This window comes from Tympanuchus pallidicinctus, unplaced genomic scaffold (genome assembly GCF_026119805.1).
Source record: "Tympanuchus pallidicinctus isolate F22 unplaced genomic scaffold, pur_lepc_1.0 scaffold12, whole genome shotgun sequence".
Lineage (NCBI taxonomy): Eukaryota > Metazoa > Chordata > Aves > Galliformes > Phasianidae > Tympanuchus > Tympanuchus pallidicinctus.
The window spans coordinates 15027501-15048559 of NW_026294637.1; the positions used below are offsets into that span (position 1 = coordinate 15027501).

At 38.5% G+C, this 21059-nt stretch overlaps 1 long non-coding RNA gene across 1 annotated transcript in view; it reads right to left on the minus strand.

The window, feature by feature from the left end:
- LOC128075492 (uncharacterized) overlaps nt 1-13514 on the minus strand; it is a 23054-nt gene extending 9540 nt beyond the window's left edge. The window contains exon 1 of the long non-coding RNA XR_008203859.1: nt 13424-13514. This is a non-coding gene — a long non-coding RNA (uncharacterized LOC128075492). The remainder of the gene's footprint in view (nt 1-13423) is intronic.
- Between the last annotated feature and the right edge of the window lie 7545 nt (nt 13515-21059).

Consider the following 21059-nt stretch of genomic DNA (forward strand, 5'->3'; position numbering starts at 1 on the left):
CTAGTGCTTCCTCTCTCCTTATAGCTATTCTAAGATGAGGTTGCCATCTTTACTTATCCTTAAAAGGGAAACTATTTTCTAACACTGGGATTCTCATCTGCGTAAGCTTTTCTGAGATTATTTCATGTCTTATATATTGCTGTGTCAAATTTAACACTGAATTTTAGTTTTGTTTTGGTGTGGGGTTTTTTTGACAGGTGTGTACAATGAAATACTCCACTGTACTCCAGTGCTATGTAACAAGAGGTCTCAAAAGACAGCTGTCCTTCTTTGGTTATCTTTTTCTCACTATAAGACTCTTAAGCTATTATCTTCCCCTCTGAAGTTCAAAACTGGTATTACTAAGAGTAATACAGTATTTCACTGCTCCCATTCTGACAGCAGCAAACAGTTACATTGAAGGCGCAAAGTTTTATCCTGAACACACTTGCCTTGCCAGACAGCTCTCAAGTCTTTGGAATAGGCCTTGATTCTGACTACAAAATTCATTTGAATTACATCACTATCTGTAAAGAACAGCATGATATCTACTATGAAATTAATATTCCTACAGTATCAATCTTTTTTATATTTAGTATCTTAATATGATCCATGACTTAAGTCACCTTTTGTACTGCTTTCTGTTTGATTATAATTTTATCTATTAATCATGTTAATCCAATAGAATCTGCCTTAATCAAATGCAAGTCAATTACCCAGTTCGTCAAATTATATTTTTAATGAAAGACATTTTTTAAGATTGAATACCAATTAGGGACTTGTCCAAGGAATTGTGCCTAGCTTTAGTGCATGGGAACATTTCCCTCTCCACTGAGAAGGTAGTTTTCATACCAGCTTCCGGACTGAGTAGTTTGAAGAGCAACTTCTGAATAGACATTAAACACACAGCAGATAGTTGTTGCCTAGTCAGAGTCACTGTTCCACCAAAAAAATATCTGCATATTATCTAACCTATCTAACAACCAAATACTCATATTATCTAACTACAGAGAGGGATTAGGCTAGGTAGATTTTAAAGGATGGCTCAAAACTTAGCAGACAACAGTTAAAAGAAGATTACACTGGCCAATGGTAGTAAACCCAGAACATAACAAGTAAATCTACCAGCCCCAAAGATGCTGATATTCAGTGCCCTGACCCACAGAAACTTACTCAAAAAGATCTCCTTGATCTAACAGGAAATTTTCTATTCAATTAATTCCCTGCATCTAAAACTCAGAAGAGCAGCCTATATCTTTTGTGAGTTTATTTCTAGACCTCACTTGACCATTAAATCCTTAAAGAAAATTCAAGCTATGGAAGATTATACAAACAAAAATTCAAGATTCTGTTGCGTTTTTTTGTTTGTTTAAAATCATATGCTTACACCTGAGGACGAAGTGATTGTTCTGATAGGGGAAGAATGCTGACTAGCTGATCAGTGTGGTGAATCCAACCTTGTAAACCTAACGTGTGTAAAGACCTTCACCCCTTCAATTCTCATTTCTTTGGAAGCCCTGTAGCCTCCCTTGGCACTTGCCTCCCTGGCAGCTCCAGGTGATCCTTCCAAGGGCAGCTACTTAATCTGCAGGCAGGTTCCCATACCAGCTCTTTCAGAATCTGGTCATTTATTCTTCTTTTCTCAGTATTTACTCAGTACAAAATTGTCTGACCAATTAAAAAAAAGGACACCTCTATTTTAAGTTCTATTTAAATCACATCAAGGTCCTAACGATACCATTACACAAAAACTCTCCAGGGAAGAAGGAATAACTGATAGTATTAAAAGACAGGCATACATAAATGCAGAGAGCTTATACAAACATGGCATTGGCACCAACATCACAGATTTGGAGGTTCACTAAAACAAAGACCAAGTGAGAAAACGTGCTTTAGGTATTTACATTTACATGCAAAGTACATTTAGGACAAAAGTAACCTGAATTTGTTCTCTCAGGAAGAAGGATGACATGCTGGAGTTAACACATGCATGGTTCATCAAGAGTTGCAAACAGCCCACAAAAGGTGTGCATTTATCAGTGTAACTGAGGAACTGGGAAGAAGGATTAAAGCAAACACATCAGGGAACCAGTCAGAACAGAGAAACACTCTAATGACTTCAGTATTCTGAACAGACTGACTGCTCTTGTGGCAAGCAGTCTGACTTGTGGCAATCAGTCTCAGAGGAATCTTTCATTCACGCTGACTGGGTTCACAGTTTTGTGAAGCAGAAGTGATGAAAGCGTCTTGGTTTTCAACAGCCTCCACTGCCAGTTTCTTCCTCCACATTCTAATACAGTGAACATGATTCCCTGACAGAAGCTGTCACCACCCTATCTTGGGAGACCTCTGTCTCCTTACAGGAATATCAATCTTGCAGTTAGGAGATATGTCTGTAATTCAACTACACACACGTGGACAACTTGAAGCTACGGTTCTGGAGGCAGTTACACTACATGGAAAAACATGAGGCTCTCACTTCCACCCAGCATGCTCTTAAAACACTCTGGTTGTCAGTGCAAGCACTTGGCATATGATGCAGTCGTTCTGTTGTCTAAACAGACACATCACTTAACTGAGGTCATTCAACACGGTGAGCTTTCAGAGGGCATTTTGTAAGTCCTAAGAGAGTACTATATTCTTTCTAGGATGAATTTTAAATTTCTCAGCTGAAAAAAATTAAGCTGAAACTTAAATGATTAGATAAGTATTATTTGGAGAATGGGGCTGCTTGTTGTGAAACTGGATCATTTAAAATATTTGCTTACATAAAAATTTTAATTACAGAGATGCCTTAGAAGACAAAACATTTGCCTTTTCTGACTTTGAATTTACATAGCAAAGCAAGCACTGACGATATAACAGACTTGGTCCAGCATTGCACAGTGCTGAGTAAGATCAGACACAAAACACATTGTTTGCAGACATACTGCAAACACAGAGGAATATTTCAAACAAAAGCCATCTCTTATTAATTAAATTTTATCTTTACCATTATTGTTGACAAACACCTTAAAGCTGTTACCTTAAATTATAAGTTACAATTACATGACTATATAAATAATTGAGTTAAATTCAAAATCTATACACAGTGGATATGGCTTTCCAGAACTGATCTGTCTATAAATTCATCCTTTAATCAGCATCAACTTACTATAGTTAGAAGTAAAACAATGCGATTTCAAAAAAATATGTTTTAGCATTCTACTAAATGCATTCTCATTAAGTTTTAATTAGTTGTTAATTTCATCAAAAAACATCGGAATATTAAGCAAGAGAGACACTTGTGGCTTTTGAGAGAAGTATATCAGTCAGCCAGAGCTTAAATGTAATCATTAAAAAGATTGAAGGCATGTAACATAACAAGCAAAATATTTTCTAACTGCTCACAGCTCCATAATGTCACTGTTTTCTTGCAGTAACCAAACTCCCAATACACTGCTGACAAAGCATCACTAGGCTGGAGCCAGGCTGACCACGTAGCACCATTTTTGCAGTTTTCACTAAGGCAAAGCTCTCAGTAGAACAGATTTGTGCTGGCTGGATTAATAATAGAAAAGTCACTTAAAACGAGACTTTTAAGACTTGTGTTTTAATATTAATCTTTTAAAGTGTTCCAAGAAATATTTTAAAACCAAATTTTTTCACACTAACGAGGAATTTCTTTGTTCTTGTGAAGATCAGGACTGCGCAAACTACAAGTGATTCAGGGAATGATGCTATTGATTTCATAGATGTGATGATGATTTTGGTGGGAGCTGGGGTGCCTTAGCAGTGGTAAAAGATAATAAACATAGTGAAAACCTGAGCCATACTCCTGCCCGTGCATAACTTGGGAGACACCTTCCCAAGATGGGTACTCCTTGTACTGGTAAGAAAGCATGCACTTTAATAGGTCAGGCTGTGCTTAACAATTTCTGACATACCCCAGCGGTCACAAAGCATCAGTACAGCCCTTTTTAGCTGCTTTTACACTGGCCGCAATTCAGTATCCAAAAAGCATTTGTTACAGTACCTTCAGTATCACTCACCATCCCACCTGCACGTGGCTTACAATGGCTGCTAGTGAGCTAAATCCACTGAGCTTACGAGGCCCCCATAAATGGTCAAAACATTCAGTGTGCTCTGAAAAAAGTTTTTAGTGCAAATCTAGGTCAGATAAAAAAAAATATAATTTGCCAAAACCTTGTAATATTTAAAATCCAAACTCATCAGGTATTTTACATTTAACCCACAAATGACTTTACCTTTTACGAGCATGCCCTTGTACTGTTTTAATTTTGTAAAAAATGCACTAAAAAGCATTCGTCTGAACAGTTACCTTTGCAAACTCTTCCTTTTGCCTCCCGTAGGTCAGCTCTGATTTAGTGCAGCTGTGTCAGCTGGACTCAGACTGCTGAGAAAAGCATTGCCAGCGCCTTCCTGGTTTGTTCTGAGCTGTGCTTTCGGCTCAGGTGAGAGCCTGAGCTACGCTGCCAGCATGCCAGCATTCAGCCAGCACCTCGCTGACTTGGCTTCCTGGCTGGGCCCTGCACCTGCCTCACGGCAAGCTTGCCTGAAGCCCTGCCACATTAAAATGCTCTGGGTTTAGTCCTTTATCAAAACTGCTCAGCCTCGTTGGATTGTTTAATCAGAATGACACGCTTTCCGAAGCATTAACCTCTGATGTAAGTGCATGCTGATCTTCAGTTACACATTTACATCACAAAAGATATGCAAGAAATTTATAGAAAAAATAAAGGATGCATATGTACATATATACACACACACACTTATATATAAGTATATGCAAAACATTATCCAGGCCTACATGTCAAACACAACACATTTCTGTTTTAATTACCTATGTTAATACTGGCACAATTAGGCACATGCTTTGTAGGATTATCATATTCTGAACCCACTCTGAATTTCAATTTTCTTAATCACACTTTAATTTTGACCAATACACCCCCACCCACACAATTTCCTAACAATTATATTCTTCTTTCTGAAGGTCTTTTTCTCAGGCAGTAGAAATGAGTGAAAACTGGTGGCGTCTGTATGTGCTCTTGCAACTTATTAGCAACTTTGTTGTTCACTGCTGTGAAACTTCTAGTCACGTCCTTCTTAACCCCACTTTCACCCATCACCCTGAACTGCTCACAGGATACAGTTCTAGTCTGTACAGCTCTGGGATCCATCCCACCTTCCGCCCTTTCCACCACCCCGCTGTTTGGGGATGTTCCCCTCAAACAGAAACATCTCTCTAAGTCTGAATGAACACAACCTTATCCTAGACTGATTACCTCGTGCTTGCATTAGTAATCTAAAGTAGTTTGACTTCTCAAGTAACTGCCACACAACAAAACCTCACCTGTGGCTGCCTCCTTGAGCTGGCTGTTCCTGCCATTACAGATGGCATCTGGATGAATCTCTCTGGCACAAAAGGATATTTCCATCCCTCTTTAACCCTGGTTGAAGATAATTAAACAACACGATTCTCTTGAGCCTGTGGCAACTTAGCGGAAGAACTTTGCATTTCCACGCCGCTCTCCTGGAGAAGCCAAGCGCCTGACTAATTCTGTGCATGTGAGTGCACGAGTGTGTTAACAGTTCCATTCACATCAGTCAGACTACTCACATGCTTGGATTAATTATACATTTAAGGCAGATTTGCCAGTGATTATCATTAATTGCAACTACAGTGATTTAGGTCCTTCCATCAGAGTTAGCATAAGGGCATGTGCCTCATTCTTCATTACTTTTTTTCCTTTTTTACTGAAGCCAAACGACCTCCTTGAATACTTAGTTTCAAACAAAAGCTAACAAACTCTAGTACCTGAAGACACAGCCGTGCTACTGCAGTCACCTTAGAATTTCCAGAGATGCATTTGTGCACAGTTCAGACTTAGCAATAGAGGTGCTATTTTCTCAACCCTTGTCAATTTGTCTCAAAATAAGCAGATTATACATCTACAGGTCACTTCAGACCATTATCAGTAACGCTCAGCTTCAGCTGTCATCCCAACTGGTGTTAACTGAGCAACTGCCACAGCAAGGTTTTACAGCTACAGTCCTAAATAATGAGCAAACAGATGCAGAAATGGGGCATTACTTGATTAGAGCAGTAATATGCTTTACAGCCTGACACTTTTCTGATGATCCCATTGCTGAGAGTATCATGCATTCTGAGACATAACAAGGAAAAATACATAGGTTTAGTTTTAGCAAGCCCTAATTAAAAGGTGCTGGTATTTCTTGAGTTGTCCTCAACATCTCATCTCCTGTCACAAGAGAGCCACTTCTAACGTGTGCAAGTTTCACTGGCTGAAGATTGATTGCTATTCTGGCAATTTTTACACTGGCATTTGAAAATGATCAAATAAGTAGCTCAAGGAAGGAAGGAGAAAGTTGTACCTATTTCTCTTAGATTTTTTCCTCCTCCTTTCTTCACCAGTGATAAAAAATGCATAGCTGAAAATTCATAACATTTCAGATCTTTGCTTCAAATAGACTGATGTGGACTTTAGGCCTATTTGTGTGTGACCATCAAGGAAGTTATACTTATTGATTACAGACATTAAAATTCAACTTTTGGCCACTAATCTGCTACGAAGCTATGTGAAATAGTTCAAGTTAGCAGAGGTTCACTTGGAAAATGAATCTTCCCTGTCCAGTGACTTAACCAACCTTATCATGGAGAAATATTTTGAAACAGCAGTGAAGATCACCAGCTCAGCACACGTAGAATTTGAATTAAGAACAGTGTGTACTTTGTGTGTATCTTTCAGATGCAATATATGTTGCTATGTTAGCATCTGATGCTCTGTGATTATCTAAAACATACCTCAGAGTAAAAATTACTAAGATAAATTTCTATTGATGGCTACTGTTTTCATTTGCCTCCTTTGCATCCCGCTAGCCATATATCAGAATGCTTTTAATTTCTTTCCTATTTTTACATTTTGTAATTTTACGTCATGTTTCGAACGACAGTGTGAAAACAGACTTGCTTACACAGTCATACAGAGACACGTATCCATAATTATATATTTAAGCATTTCTGTTTATACCTAAGAGACATAACAAATGAGAAATGTATAGTTTATACACATAATAAAGGCAAGATAAATATCAGAGTAGTCATTTTATATTATCCTTTTGATCTATAGACTACCAGTGGAAGACATAATCTTTTATTTATATTATGTGAGGTAAAATTTTGAAACAGGATTTTCTGTGTCTGTCTTCCTGCTCACTTCATAATTAAGCCTGTAGGGCTGCATGGTTTATTTTTTAATGCTGTACTTGCCAATTTCTGTTATCACTAATTTAAAGTTCATAGCTCCACATATGATAAAAATACGAGGACAACAATTTATACAAAAAAACATTCTGAGTTGAAAGGTTGGTTACATTTTTACATGTGTGCTTTTGGAAGATTTCATTTCAAGCAGTTATGATTTGCAAAGCCAAAGAAAGCTCTAGTGACGTGCACTTTCGTCCACACCTCTGTATCATTTCCCCTCCATCTTTCTTCCTTTTCCTTTTATATTTATCTCATTTATATATGTATACAAATGAGATAGTTTTCCCTTCATTATTGTTGCAGCCTTTTTAAATTAGCTCCAAACTAGCAAACTCTATCAGTCCTACGCTAAGATCAACTATGACACTCACTATGAAGAAAAAGCATCTCTTATTTTACACAAAACATTACAAGGTCAGAACAGCATCTTTCATCTCTTCCCACCTTCACCAGACTGAACAATAGGCAGCAATAATCCTGTGATATCCACAACTAATTTATCCAACAAGAAGACAGGTAGCACTCTGAACCGCACTGCTGCCTGAATAGGTGCAGTAAATAAGCAGCTTAATGGTAGCCTTTCAGGCAGGAGGGCAACATATCACAGCATGGCATTTTTATAATCTTCCTGGCATGCCTACAGCCAAGAGCACATAGCTGAGCGTATGTTCCCTCTTCTGTCAGGCTTAGGATGCATGTAATCGTTAGATTGTGACACATTGTGCCTTTAAGCAAGTTTAACTGTTTTATATCCCCTCTGATCTACAGCTTTGTACATCTGTTACGTTGCCTCTTAAACTTCAGTCAGCACATCTGTGGGTCTGATCTTTCTGGAGCTCATTGCACGGCTTAGGTTTTGCACAGTATTTCTTTGTATCTGTGCAGTGTTTATTTGCAAGGAATACCTTTTGTATTAGTGTTCTTGCTGAGCTAGAGCAAAAGAGCAAAGCTAAATCTATATGGGATATCTTCATCTGGAAAAGAATTGAATGAGGCATTAGGAACTTATTGAAATAAATTGATTTATAATAAATTGGTGAATGGGTCCCCTTTATGTTGTTGAGCACAGGGAACATATTTTCTCCACCCAAAAGATGTTCTCCTCTAGAGACATAAAGGAGCCTTTATCTTTTTTTTTCCACAGAGCCCTTAGGAACACTGATTAAGCAGCCCCAGTTTTGGACAGAAGAATTAATTTGCAGGTGCTCTAACTGTCCTCTCCACCTGCCACTAATGTCAGCCAGATTTCAGATACTTGGTGCAGATCAGCTAGTCTGTCAGCATGTTATCTTCTGGTAAGAAGCAGCCTTTTGCCAGCCAACATTTCCCTTAACTGTTGCACAGGGCATTCCACCCAGTGCTGGGTAGAAGACTGAGCCAGCACAACAAACAGCCCTCTGACTCCTAGAAATACTTGCAGAAGCCCTGCACAAAGCAGTATTTATCAACCATAATTGGAGTCCTGAACATCTCTGCAGAACAGCTGATACTAAATTTTCTTAGCAGCATTTTTGTTACGCATAAACTCTAAGTCAGGAGGGCCCCACAGTTTCTATCATGGAGCCATCAAAATGCAGAGGTGCTACAATAAACCTTACAGACAGCTCCTTTAGCCTATCACCTATCTTTCTGCTCTGCTTTCATCTTTTCCTGCTTCCTCCTGGGGGAAGTTTCCCAAGTATTAGAGGAAGCATTGGATACAATGGTTTTAAAGGCTTTGGTTTACTCCCACCCTGCATCAAAAGCCGTAAATTATTCTTTTGCCAGCCAGTGAAAAGTTATGAACTACCTTCTGTAAACTGCTAATGAAACTGAAGCCTGTCTTTAGCCAACAGTAACAGTGCCTGTGGGAAAGTTGTTCTTGTCCCACCCTAGGAGTCAGTACCACTGGGTCTACCTGAGCAGCTCATTAAGGGGCACTGAGCATAGCTATCACACCAGGGGAGCGCTGTCTTCCCAACCAAAATTACTGTGAGCAAGACCTTGCCTACGCTGACATCAACGACAGAATTCCCTGTTATCTTTTTTAATAGGACAAGTAAGAGGATTTCAGACACTAAGTATCTACCTTACTGCAGATGGTTTCTTTTGAGATACTACTCAGATACGAATACAGTTTTCTGCCAAGATATCAGTAGAGATCACATAGCTATTTCATTTTACAAAAAAACCTCCAGAAAATTACATTCAGCTACAGAAAACGTTTTTTGATAATTCTCACAGAATTTCTTCTACTCCTATGAAATATCTTCACTTCTAACCTAGAGGCCCCAAAAATGAAATAGAAGCCTTCAAGTTAGTTGAGATAAAGTGAGACAGAAAGCAAGACTGAAAGAAAGCACATGCTGCTTAGAATTTGTCTGATGCAGTTCATTTTGTGAAGATGGGGCGTGCTGCTGGACAGAGTGATGAAGGAAGAGAGATACTGCTGCCTATGTTTCTTCACCAGGATCCCCTCATGCACATACTTTGGCTACCTGACAGATGCAGACCTTTGATTTATCAGTGTTGCAGGATTACTAAGAGATGTCGCAACTCCCAACACAGACTTCCAGCTGCCAAAGGTCTCTTTAAACTTACACAGCTGCAATACATTGCCTAGATAACTTTCCGCCCTTTCTTAACCTGTAACACCTTTCACACTCCCTCCAAAATTATACCCTATGTTTATATATGATGAATTTTCCAGAAGAGTGAAAACAGACTTCTTAGTGCAGCATCATTACCCCCTCTCTTGGCAGAGAAGTAGCAAAAGAGCCTGTCTGAGCTGGCAACCATCAAGCTTTACAGTCCAACAAGTTCCACTACTATAATGAAAATCCAAAGACCTGGAAACAATATACAGAGCTTCCCTGACTAATTTTATTATGCAGACACACTTAATAGCTCCTGTTACAATCACATTTATAAGCAGGAAAACAGTACTGGATTGTGACTATCACACTAAATCGACATGGATTATCAGTCATTAAAAAGGAACAAAATTAGCATCAAGCAGTAATATTTTACACTTATCAAATCTAGAGCTGGTCAAGGTTCATTACAATACTGTGCAATAAAGTCAGGAAGCATTGGCTCATTCTACAGAACATTTAAATCTCTATTGTATTTGTGTAGGATATAATTTCTGATAGCAATAAAGCCTAATAAAAGTTACACCCCGATGAATAAAGTGTTAATAAATTGACCCGAGACATTTAAATGGCTAATTATATTTGAGATAAAGGAGGATTCGCTTGTTTCTATAGATTGTTTGAAGCTGCACTCTAACCAGCTAACTAACCAACTACAAGATGATTTTATAAAAATATCTCTAATATGAAATATTAATATTTCTAGCTCCTTTTCAATAGATTAATAATTAATTAGAATTTCCTAATAGATTTCCTATTCATCAAAAGGATCATACCTCTTGTTAAAATATCTAAGCTTTGCACAACTTAACTTTCAGCTAATCCCTAGATTTTATTACACTTAAAAATATTTACAACTACTCTATTTAGCTTTTCCATTGGTTCTCTCAATGATGCAAAATAGGATACTGCACCATTATAGTACAAACAATAGTATTACAGAAAGTATGTAAAAGGAGCCCAAACAGCACACCAAGACAGGTCATTCATACGGGATAATTACCACAGTGGGGCCTCACAAGATCCTGGGCCTTGGGCCTAAGCTATCATCCTTCAAGACTGAATCACTTAGGGGCTTCTAAGTACTTCCTAAACTACACAGTAGAGTTTCTGAATGCTTTGGTGAATTGCTTCTCCAAACTGCACTGTAGCTGATAGTTAAAACTGTAGCAGGCCCCTGACATGAAGTTACCACCAACATCACTGGGCTTTGAGACGCTGAGAAATAGTTCCAGACACTGGAGAAGGAGCGTCTTGAGTATGGAGAATGACTGGATGACCGAGATGGTACAAAGGGGTGACAAAGTGATAGTCAGTTCTCAAAAAGAAAACAGACCAGAAATCACTAGAATTGGCACATTAGTTGTTTTTGAAGGGAATTTTACATGGAAGAGTGAAACAGGACATGCGGTTTTCCACAGCACGAATTGAAAATTGCCAGCCATTGCTCTCTAATGCGTTTATTACTAATATGTACCCAGGCTTTTCAGCCCCTACTTATTGCTAGCGTGTGCTCCAGCTGTCGAAGGGGGAGAGGGGAGGTGTGCAAGAACCACAAATCCAACTGAAGTGGGAATTTTCATTTTTTGAGCAGCTCAGTTTTGTTTTCCATTGAGTTTAGCTCAGAAGTCTGCTGCTGCTGATAGAATCACCATCAAAGGAGAGAAGGGAACATATCTCTCCCGACAGCTTTCTGCTTTCTTCTTTAGGTTCACTAAGGGAGTCTTGTAGTGACTTGACCCATACAGAGAGAACCCCTCATTGGTCCATAATCTTTAGATGACTAGAAAACAACTATGGTTAGGATCACAATAGAGACAGCAAACAAAGCAGCTGCAGTTCACAAGTTCTGTCTCTCAACACCTATTCAAAATTATGCAACTTGGGAAACTACACCAAACTTAGTCTCTGGAAAAATGGTATTAAACTCTTTCTAAAGGCAATCTTCACCTGCATCTGAGAGAAACAATACCAGATAACACCTTCACTTCACCACCTACTTTTAGAGGTAAATGTATACCAGAAAAAATTGTAGACTGAAGACATTTTTTACAGTTAGTTAATGTACTTTAAGAGCTTGGTACAAAATGTTTGAGGCTTCACAAGGAAAGAAAATGAGACCTTAAACAAAGGAAATTTCAGACAAGATTCATGCAATTTTAGCATGCAATACTTTAACATATCACTTCTGCATCTAGCTGGTTCAGTTCTCCTGCTACTTTCCTCATCTACTGAGGATGAACCATTCCCTTCAGGAAAACATAAGTTCCATAAACTACTATCATTCTACATCCTGAAAACATTTCAGAAATTTGTGGTCTTGGTCTTAGAAAGCCAGTTAGTTCCCCCTTCAGCTCCTTTTGCACTGCTACTATGTTCTGCAACATCATCATATAACAGCTTTCACAATTGGTAAAAGAGAGTGGATTACAGGAATTGTTTTACTTGCATAGCTCCAGCTGAGCTATAATGGAAAAGCTGATACTCATAAGCAGGTTGGGAAGTCTTTAAATGATACAAGTCTAGATAATGTTTCCATGAATCTAGCATAGATGGAAATAGAAGAAACATGGCACTGTGTTGACTTCTGTTATTATTCAGCAGTCATCAAGACAAAAAGTCAGAAGGAAGTTTATTATAATTTCTCCCAGTATCTTTGGTTCTCTTTCTTGACATACTTATCTTCCAGCATAAGCTGCAACATCATAAATTGCTCTTTTTTTCTGGTACATTATCTAGGTTAAAGAAGTTTTGTAACTGATCCCAGGTCGATAAAGCATTTGCAAACAGGCAAATGTTCCATTACTATCACAGGACATCAGGATATTGCAAAAGTCTTTGATTCGTTTGTTGCCATCTTGTTTTTATATCACATCCTACATCGATTCTGTTTTTTAAAATGTCATTTTAATGAGGCAGCTCTTTCCTACCTGAGTTCTTAGAGTTTTCATATGGTTGCATCAGATAGCCTGCACATGTATGCAAGTACTTTTTACAGACTTTACTTTAGCATACCCAAGAGGCCACAGTCATGACTATGCTCTGATCTACTTTATCAAAGTAAAAGTTCAATTCATATCCATTTCCTGAAGCACTGCCAAGCTTCCCTTCCGTGAGGCCAGCTCTTCCAGGCACTGCACCAGCTACACCAAGCAGGGTAGTCAATTTTTTCTCTTCCTTTTGTTCTTGTTGCCCAAGTTCGTGCTAACAAACACCCAGTTCAGAGGGACAGAGAAGCAACAACACCTGATGTATGCCAGTTTCTCCCCCTTCTGTTTTTGATTCCCTAGCCCCTACAATTTAACCAGCTTAAAATTGAATGGCAGTTCAAGGTACCCCGAAGAACATAGCAATGTAAAAATCACATACCTTAATATGTTACAGTTAAGCCTTTATACTTCTTGAGTCATCATAACTACTGTAACAATCAGAAAGATCAACACAAAGGAATAGTGTTATGGAGATCAACAACAAGGGAACCAACGCAATATAAAAGCGTTACAAAGAAAATTGTGCTCACCTGTGCCTGAAGATCCAGGCTCAGAAAGGAAACTCCACAAAGAAAGGATCTCCAACCAAACAACCTTCCCACAGGGCAGTCAGCCCTTAAATGAGCTCTAGGAGAGGTGCAGCTGGGCTCCTCCCCTTCCAGTCACACAGATGAACTGCCTTCACCTGTGCTCCTACGGCTGACCGTGTCCTTTTCCCACATGCTCAGTGAGTGGGTCAGGCTGGGACTCAGTTCCCATACAACTGCTATGCAACAATGAAATTGCAATATTTGAACCTCAAAAAAAAAAAAAAAATTAGCATGGATTCCTTGCTAAGCTGGAAATTCTCTAGGTGTATTGCAGTGGTGTGAAAACTTACCTTTGCAATTCTGTTGTATTAATGTTCTACATATAATATTAGAATACAGTCTGGGTATTTTTTAATACAATGAAAAATCAGCCTATGTCCTTTAGAGGAAGCATTCATACGACATGAGGTAGACTCACTAAGACCCAAACAGGATGCTCACATAGGGAAAACATTTTCTTCAATAAGAACCTGTCAACAACTCCAAAATACTAATCCTGTTGCATTATTAGTAGACACACATATTATACTAAAGAAAAATAGCTGATAGTGTTTGCCATTAAAAAATCTTGTGTTTTTAACAGGAAAATACATAAATCAAAGATGGCTTAAGTTTTGATATGTTGTGCTAGCAAAGACATGAAGTAGTAAGTATAAAAACTTCACAAAAAGTAAAAATGCTCAGCCTGTCAATTTATCAACTAATTACTGCATTATCTTGATTTTCTAGCTCATTTGTTTCATGTATAACTGAAAGTCTAAGATCAGTAAAGAAGAACACTCCCAAAGTATCATTACTGTCACTGAAATGAGACCAACTTTCCTACATTTTCTTCAATTCAATGCAAAAAGCCTGAGTCTGCATTCAAGAGCAAATGCTTATCTTGCTAAGGAAATCTCTGCTAAAGATCCAGTTGATATTGCTGTTGTTAAATGAAATTTGAAGTGTCAATAGCTGCAAAACCAGTATTTACTTTCTTCCCTTCTTTGATGTTTTTTCAAAATTCTGTACTAAAATCCTAAAAGCCTAGGGGTGTTTGTTCTTGTTCAAAATAGCTTCAGTCTCATTGATGCACTACCTTAATTTCTTTGCATGTTGAATTTCCTTCTGAAAAATATATCTGTATTGTATGTTTTTGAAATGGATTACCAAGCAGGTGTTAGACTTGAAACGCAGCACAGAGCCCAGTGAGTTGGCTCCCATGTAATATCCTGTCTTTTGGGAGCATTTTGGCAAGCAGAAGTGGGATTCCACAGTGGAACCAGCAGGGATGTCTCAGGTTAGTCTTCTTCAGTGACAAACGTAGATTGTAGCTTTTAATATAGTGCCTTTACTCTGCTGCTGTGTATCCTTGCAACTCTGTCCCTGGACCTCAGTACATCCACCAATATATAGGTATACCTGTATGTATTATAGGTTCAGAAATCCTTAAGAAAAGTAAATTAGGAAGGTCACTAAGGAAGTCCGAGGCTTTCTGATTCACATTAACTATCTTCTACAATGAGAGCAGAAAAATAATTCCTCCCTCCCTCAGGGCATGCAGATGTGAAAACTGCACTGTGCAGAGTACCATGAAGTACCCAGCTCTCCTGGGAAGTCTAGTGGGTTGGACATTTTCTTTGGCTCCTTTTAGGAAATATCTCTAAATTCTCCAGCAGTATTAAACTTCTTATTCACAAAGTGCATTACAGGTATTTATGTGTATTTACAAGTACTTCGCCCCATCTACATATTAAGATTCTCCATTTTCTCCCAAGAGCTTCTGTTAATTAGCAGAATGAAACTTTACCATAGTTTCCTGTGTTTTTTAAATTAGTGGTAGAGTTCTACAAGTTACCCCAGTTTCCTTAGTCTTCAGGAAAGGTATGCTGTAAAGGTTTATTTCTTCCTGTCATTCTAACTAGTTTAAGACAGCATAATTCTATGACAATAAACAGCAGTTTGCTTTTACAAACTCTTGAAGAAGCTTATTGAAAATCACTGGGACTGTTCACAACACTTGCAAAAACCAGTGGCAGAACACGACCTTTCCTTAATCTGCCATTGTTAGCTAGCCCACACAGTCGAAGGAAGAAAAACTTGGTGTTCTAGAAGCACGACCCATGAAATGAAGGGTGAGCTCCTTTGTGAGAAGGTGTAATAACTTATGGGAAGATGGATTGGTTTGGTCCCCAAAAGACAAAATACAACATTTATTCCAAAAAGACTTTGATCTTTTCAGCTGAAGTCTTGTCACAGATTAACTTTTCCATGAATATCATACTATTTTCTTATGAAGAACAGTGGATACTGAAATTGTAAAATATCTGTTTGCACTTAAGTCGCATCCAGCCCAAATCCAGGAATTCTGCTCTAAACTGAATTAGTTTTTCTCAAGGAAAATCGCCTCACTGAAGTCTTCCAGCCAATTCTGCATCTGTAACTGGGCTTCTATAGCTTTCTCTATTTGCTGCTATTCCATCCCTGTGGACAACATGTATACAAAAACATACTTGAAAAAACGGGAATTCCATGTGAATGTCAAAGGGAAGAAAGGGGCCAGCTGCTAGTTTAAAGTATGATCAAACATGATGAGTTTGCCTAAAGTATCAATGAAAAGTGAACAGCTCTCAGAACAGAAACCCAACAAAAGGAAGTAGAGTATATCTTCTATGGGAACAGTGGTCCACATAGAGCAGTCAGCAGGAAGATGTATCCTTGACAAAACCAGAGCACTGCAGCAAGGCACACAACAAATATGTACAGTTAAGCAAAAAATCCTCATTTGTAGCCAAACTGAATTAACTTCACTGCTGAAAAGAACGTTTTTCCATAGTTCCAGAAAACTCCTAAAACAATAGTGGTTAACTTCACAGAGTGTAATTTAAGTAACAAAGATCCACGTGTCTTAGCATAGCACAACTGTATGGTCAGCATCAAGTATGTACTTCTTAACAGCAGATATATTGCACACAGCAATTATAGCAGAGTTAGAGGAGAAAATAAGTAGGGGACAGAAGTAAAGCTCAAATGCAACAATGTTTACACATGTGATTTTTTTAGCAGCCAGTTACCATCAGTTCCCTCCACCTTGTTTCACCTCGCTGTCCATCCCATCATCTTGGGATTCAATCACTGGCGTGCACAGGCATGTCGTAAATACAATGCAGGTGTGCCCTGAGAATTTATCCAACTCTGCATACAGTTTGCAGACACATTATTCCTGCAGGACATAGTTGTGACATGGAAAAGAGTTTGGAAATGACTATGATAGTTCCAAAGTATTTGGAATTTCAGAATGCCCAGTTGAGAACAAGTTATTGCACATTGGAACAACAGTGTTTCTGACATGGACTTCCAGTGAAGAGGTAAAAGCTGACGCTTTCTAGGGCACACTCCATGCGGATGTTTGCCTCAACACAGTCTGGCCTCTGAGTATAACCAACAAAACAAAATGGTCTAAAAGCCATATGAGGAAACGGCAGAACAAAAAGAAATCCTATTAGGATTCCTTATGATACTACTTTGCAAATATAAACAATGAGTTTTTGAAACATGCATGATATTTCATCAGCAAGCCTCCAAGTAACTGCTAAAATACTTTCTTTTCTAAATAATCTAAACTTCATTAAAAGGAAGACTTTTGTGCAGTGTCTCTGCAGCACCCTTACTTTCAGTTTTCCTTGGGCCTCTGAGCAGGAATCAGCCTGTGAAAACACAGAGAGATTACTGAATTTTCAAGGACAGGCCATTCTCCCAAATTAAACAATATTCACTCTCTGTCAAAAGCTCAGCTTCAAAACTGTCAAAGCATGAGGAGAATGAGATTCTGCTTAGACCTTTTTGTGCATGATAGGATAAAACGCAAGACTTCTCTGCCTAAAGGAATCCTGATAATGAAATAATCTTTAATCTTTGTCCCTTCAAGGCACTCTCAACACCTGTTATCCTTGATACTGTCATGGGCAAAAAAGTGTGAGAATTCATCTCAAGGCTGGTAATTATTTCAGCTAATTATTCATTTGGATGGGGGGTGATTACCAGTGCTCCTTCAGGTGCAACACTGGCCACTTTCCTGCTTTGTGAAATATCAGCTGGAATTAGAGTTGCTCTTCTCCCCTTCTCCAGCCTTCCAGAAAGATGAACTCCCCTGCTATTTTAAATCTGTACTGCAATGAAACAGCTTGGCCAAGTGATTAAAATAAAGTCACTGGCAATTCGTTTTAAAGTTGAACACTGTTGACTTCATTCAACCTGATTATCTTCAGCAATACCTCAGTGTTCAGCATCTTTCTGGACGAGTATTATCCCTATGCAACCCATTCCCAAGGCACCAGAATCACCTTTACCTCTATAATATGAACCAGATGTGTAAGTAATGTGCGTCAGTTTTTTTGTTAGATCACTGGTAGTTGCAGATCACAAATGCCTAATGGTGATGAGCAGACTGTAAACTCTTCAGAGAGTCAGGCTTTTTGTGCAGCTCCACTGAGGCACAAAAGTGTAAGAAGTTCAGTTTTGTAAGGTCAAAAATACCAAGACAGTGCCTTTCTTTGTATCCTCAAAACCTTTGGACAAAAACTCCTTTCTAGGTCCTTCTTGAGACAGCATGCTAAAACCAGCCCAAGCAGTGGCGTGATTAAATGCTCAGACTGCTTCTCCTTTACAGCAAGCTGTATCTTCATAGGTGCTTTACCTCTGTCAAGCCAGGCAAACACCACACAAATGTTTGTTTCTCAGTCTTCACCCAGGGTGGCACTATATGTTTTAGAGAGGAACCACTTGTCTCAGCTCCTGATTTCTAATTTACAAGCATCCAGGTGAACCGGAGGTTGCAATACACACACCCAAATAAAGTTGAGTCTAGCTCAAAATTATTCATGGAGACAGCTGCTCACATTTCTGAGACATGATGTTTGGCACTGACTTTTGGGGAAAACTTGGTTTTTCCAAGTTCTTAAATTCTAGTAGATACAACATAGAATCCAGTCTCTGAGTGATTCCTTATGTAAGAGGAAGAGCCTAAGTTTCCCCATTTAACAAACTTTTTTTTCCTTCCCCAAACCTCTGCCTGGGGCAGAGGTGGAGAGGGAACAGGAATACCCAGGGCTGCCGCAGGGTAGTTTTTCAATCCAGAGCTACGATCCTATGCTTGGCACACAGCTAACGTCCAGAGGAAGAAGAGCAGCAGACACAGAGGGCCTGCTGAAATTGCGTTTCTGTGCAAACAACAGCACAAGTCCTTCAACGGTGCTTTTTCTCCATAGGAGACCACACTTTAAGATTTGCATTGCTCTAAGAGAAATAAAGAAATAGTATATTCCTCATTTCTGAGTGGAAATTTCCTTAAGGATTTATTCAAAATAATAACCAAAGCATGCTTGACTGGGAAATAAAAACTTGGAAATAGCAGAAAACAGATTTTTAAGTTTAATTTGTCTTTAGTTTTCTAAATGTTGAATTACATAAAAACACAGTACCATAAAACAATCATTTTAATGCACACTATAGCACATTGCTTTGATTTTCCTTTTTAATAATCACCACTCAGAGACTGCTCCAGGTTCTTAAATAATTGGAAAGACTACCCTAGCCCCTCAGAATCCAGTGGTCATTAGCAACTAAAGATCCTAAAAAGCTGCACTGCTCCAAGCAGCAGAGTGGTTTTATATTCTTAAAGAGGCAATTAATAATTATATATTGTTTTTTTTCTCATCAGCTAGCAAAATTTCTGTGCTGTGGTAGAAGGCATTATTTATGGTCGTCTGCTATCAAGCAGGATACTTTGCTAGCAAATGAGTTTCTTTTGATATGTCTGCTACAGAATGAGAAAGAGAAAAGTAGCAACGACTGTAGATCCTAGTTCTGTTCCCCCTAGAGAAGATCCTTTGAGACTCACCAATTGGTTGCACATCCCTTGGTCTTAAGCATCAGTGCTACATTCTCTACAGCACTTAGTTTTAGTTGGAATACAAGTCAATAAGGGTGTGACACTTCATGGTATATTTAGGCAATTAATCATATGTATATCACCCCATACATCCTATCCTCTCAAGACAGAATCTTAAGTTATCTCTGCTCTTCCCATACTTCAGCTTAGCTTCTCAGAACACTGTACAAAATCCACTTCTTTCCTGCTTACTTTCTACCATACAGATTCAGTACTATTTGATCTTCCAGCTATTTAATCTATAATACAAAACACATTCGTCTCACTGTTTCTCATCATTCTAATTTTGTTCCTCATCTACTGAGTGGTCAAGTTGGAGTGAATTGTGGATACTGCCATCAACATCTGATCCTTCTTAGTGCCCAGAGTACCGCTGGGGACCCGAGATCTCTTCCTTTATTTATGGCCCTTATTCTGGTCCTATTTCTACTCATTGGCCCCCTGAAGAAGCATCTTCATCTGTACAAAGAGAAGGCCTATTAATTAAGGAAAGGCCTTTTAATTCCTTGCCAGGAAGCCTGCTCTCTTCTTTTTTTGATGCCATGACTACAAACATGATGTGCTTTCAGTTCCAGTGCCCTGCTCTTTCCTTCCATTTTTCTTTCAAACCAATTGACATGGTTTTCTAGAATCCCATCTCTCCAAAAGTCTGCATTTTCTTTGTATCACACCTCAGAAATTGTCTCTTTTGTCTTCTTCACCTGTCAGAGATTGGGTTGGTGTCCTGTGCTGAAGCACTGCAACGTTAATACAGCTGGAAGTATCCAAATTTTCATATTAATGTTCTTCAGATACCAATTACATATGGTGTCTGACTTCATGTTACATCAGGTCTGTAATGTTATAATTTCCATATACATTAAAAAGGTGTCAAGCAAAATATCATCAGCTGATGAGCCAAATAAAAAAAAAAACCAAAACCATATGGAACAACTGAAGACATTCTTCTACCTGCTAACATTTGTAAAGTATATTCATATTACAAGCATATTTTCCTTAGTTTGCTGAACAAGCATAAGGAATTCTGCCTATGGTTACTTTTCTGAATATGAAAAAGGAAAAGGAAAAAAACACACCCAAAAGCTTATTTCAGATTACTACACATTCTCAAATGAAGACTGCAATATTCTACCTGCTCAGAGAAGTCCTTCTATTACAAATTTACAGATAGGAGATGTCACAGAATTGCTACACTGACTTCTAAATAGTTGTGATAGCAAAGAACAACAACACAAACAAAAAACCCACAAGATCAAGCTGAAACATGAAAAATATTTACAACTGCTGGTATTTACTTTCAGTGTTGAAGAAATTATATAATGTAAAAACTCCTGATCCCAGCCTTTTGAAATTACCTACCACGTCACCACTCTCATCAGATGCCACCTGCAATCAGTTCATTTAGATATATGGAAACTACTTCAGCAACACTGCTTGAATATTAAACAAAAACAGAAACAAAAACAAAGCTGCAGCCATTTTCGTATCTTGAGCTTAGTGACTACATGTTTCTTTCCCAGCTACACTGTTTCTACTGCACAGCACCTTTAACATGGATTGAATATGCACTTCAACTTGAGCACTTAAGGGAAATTTTCTTTCTAGAACTTGTTTCTTGACTCAGCTCTCATTGCAAAGTCTTGCATC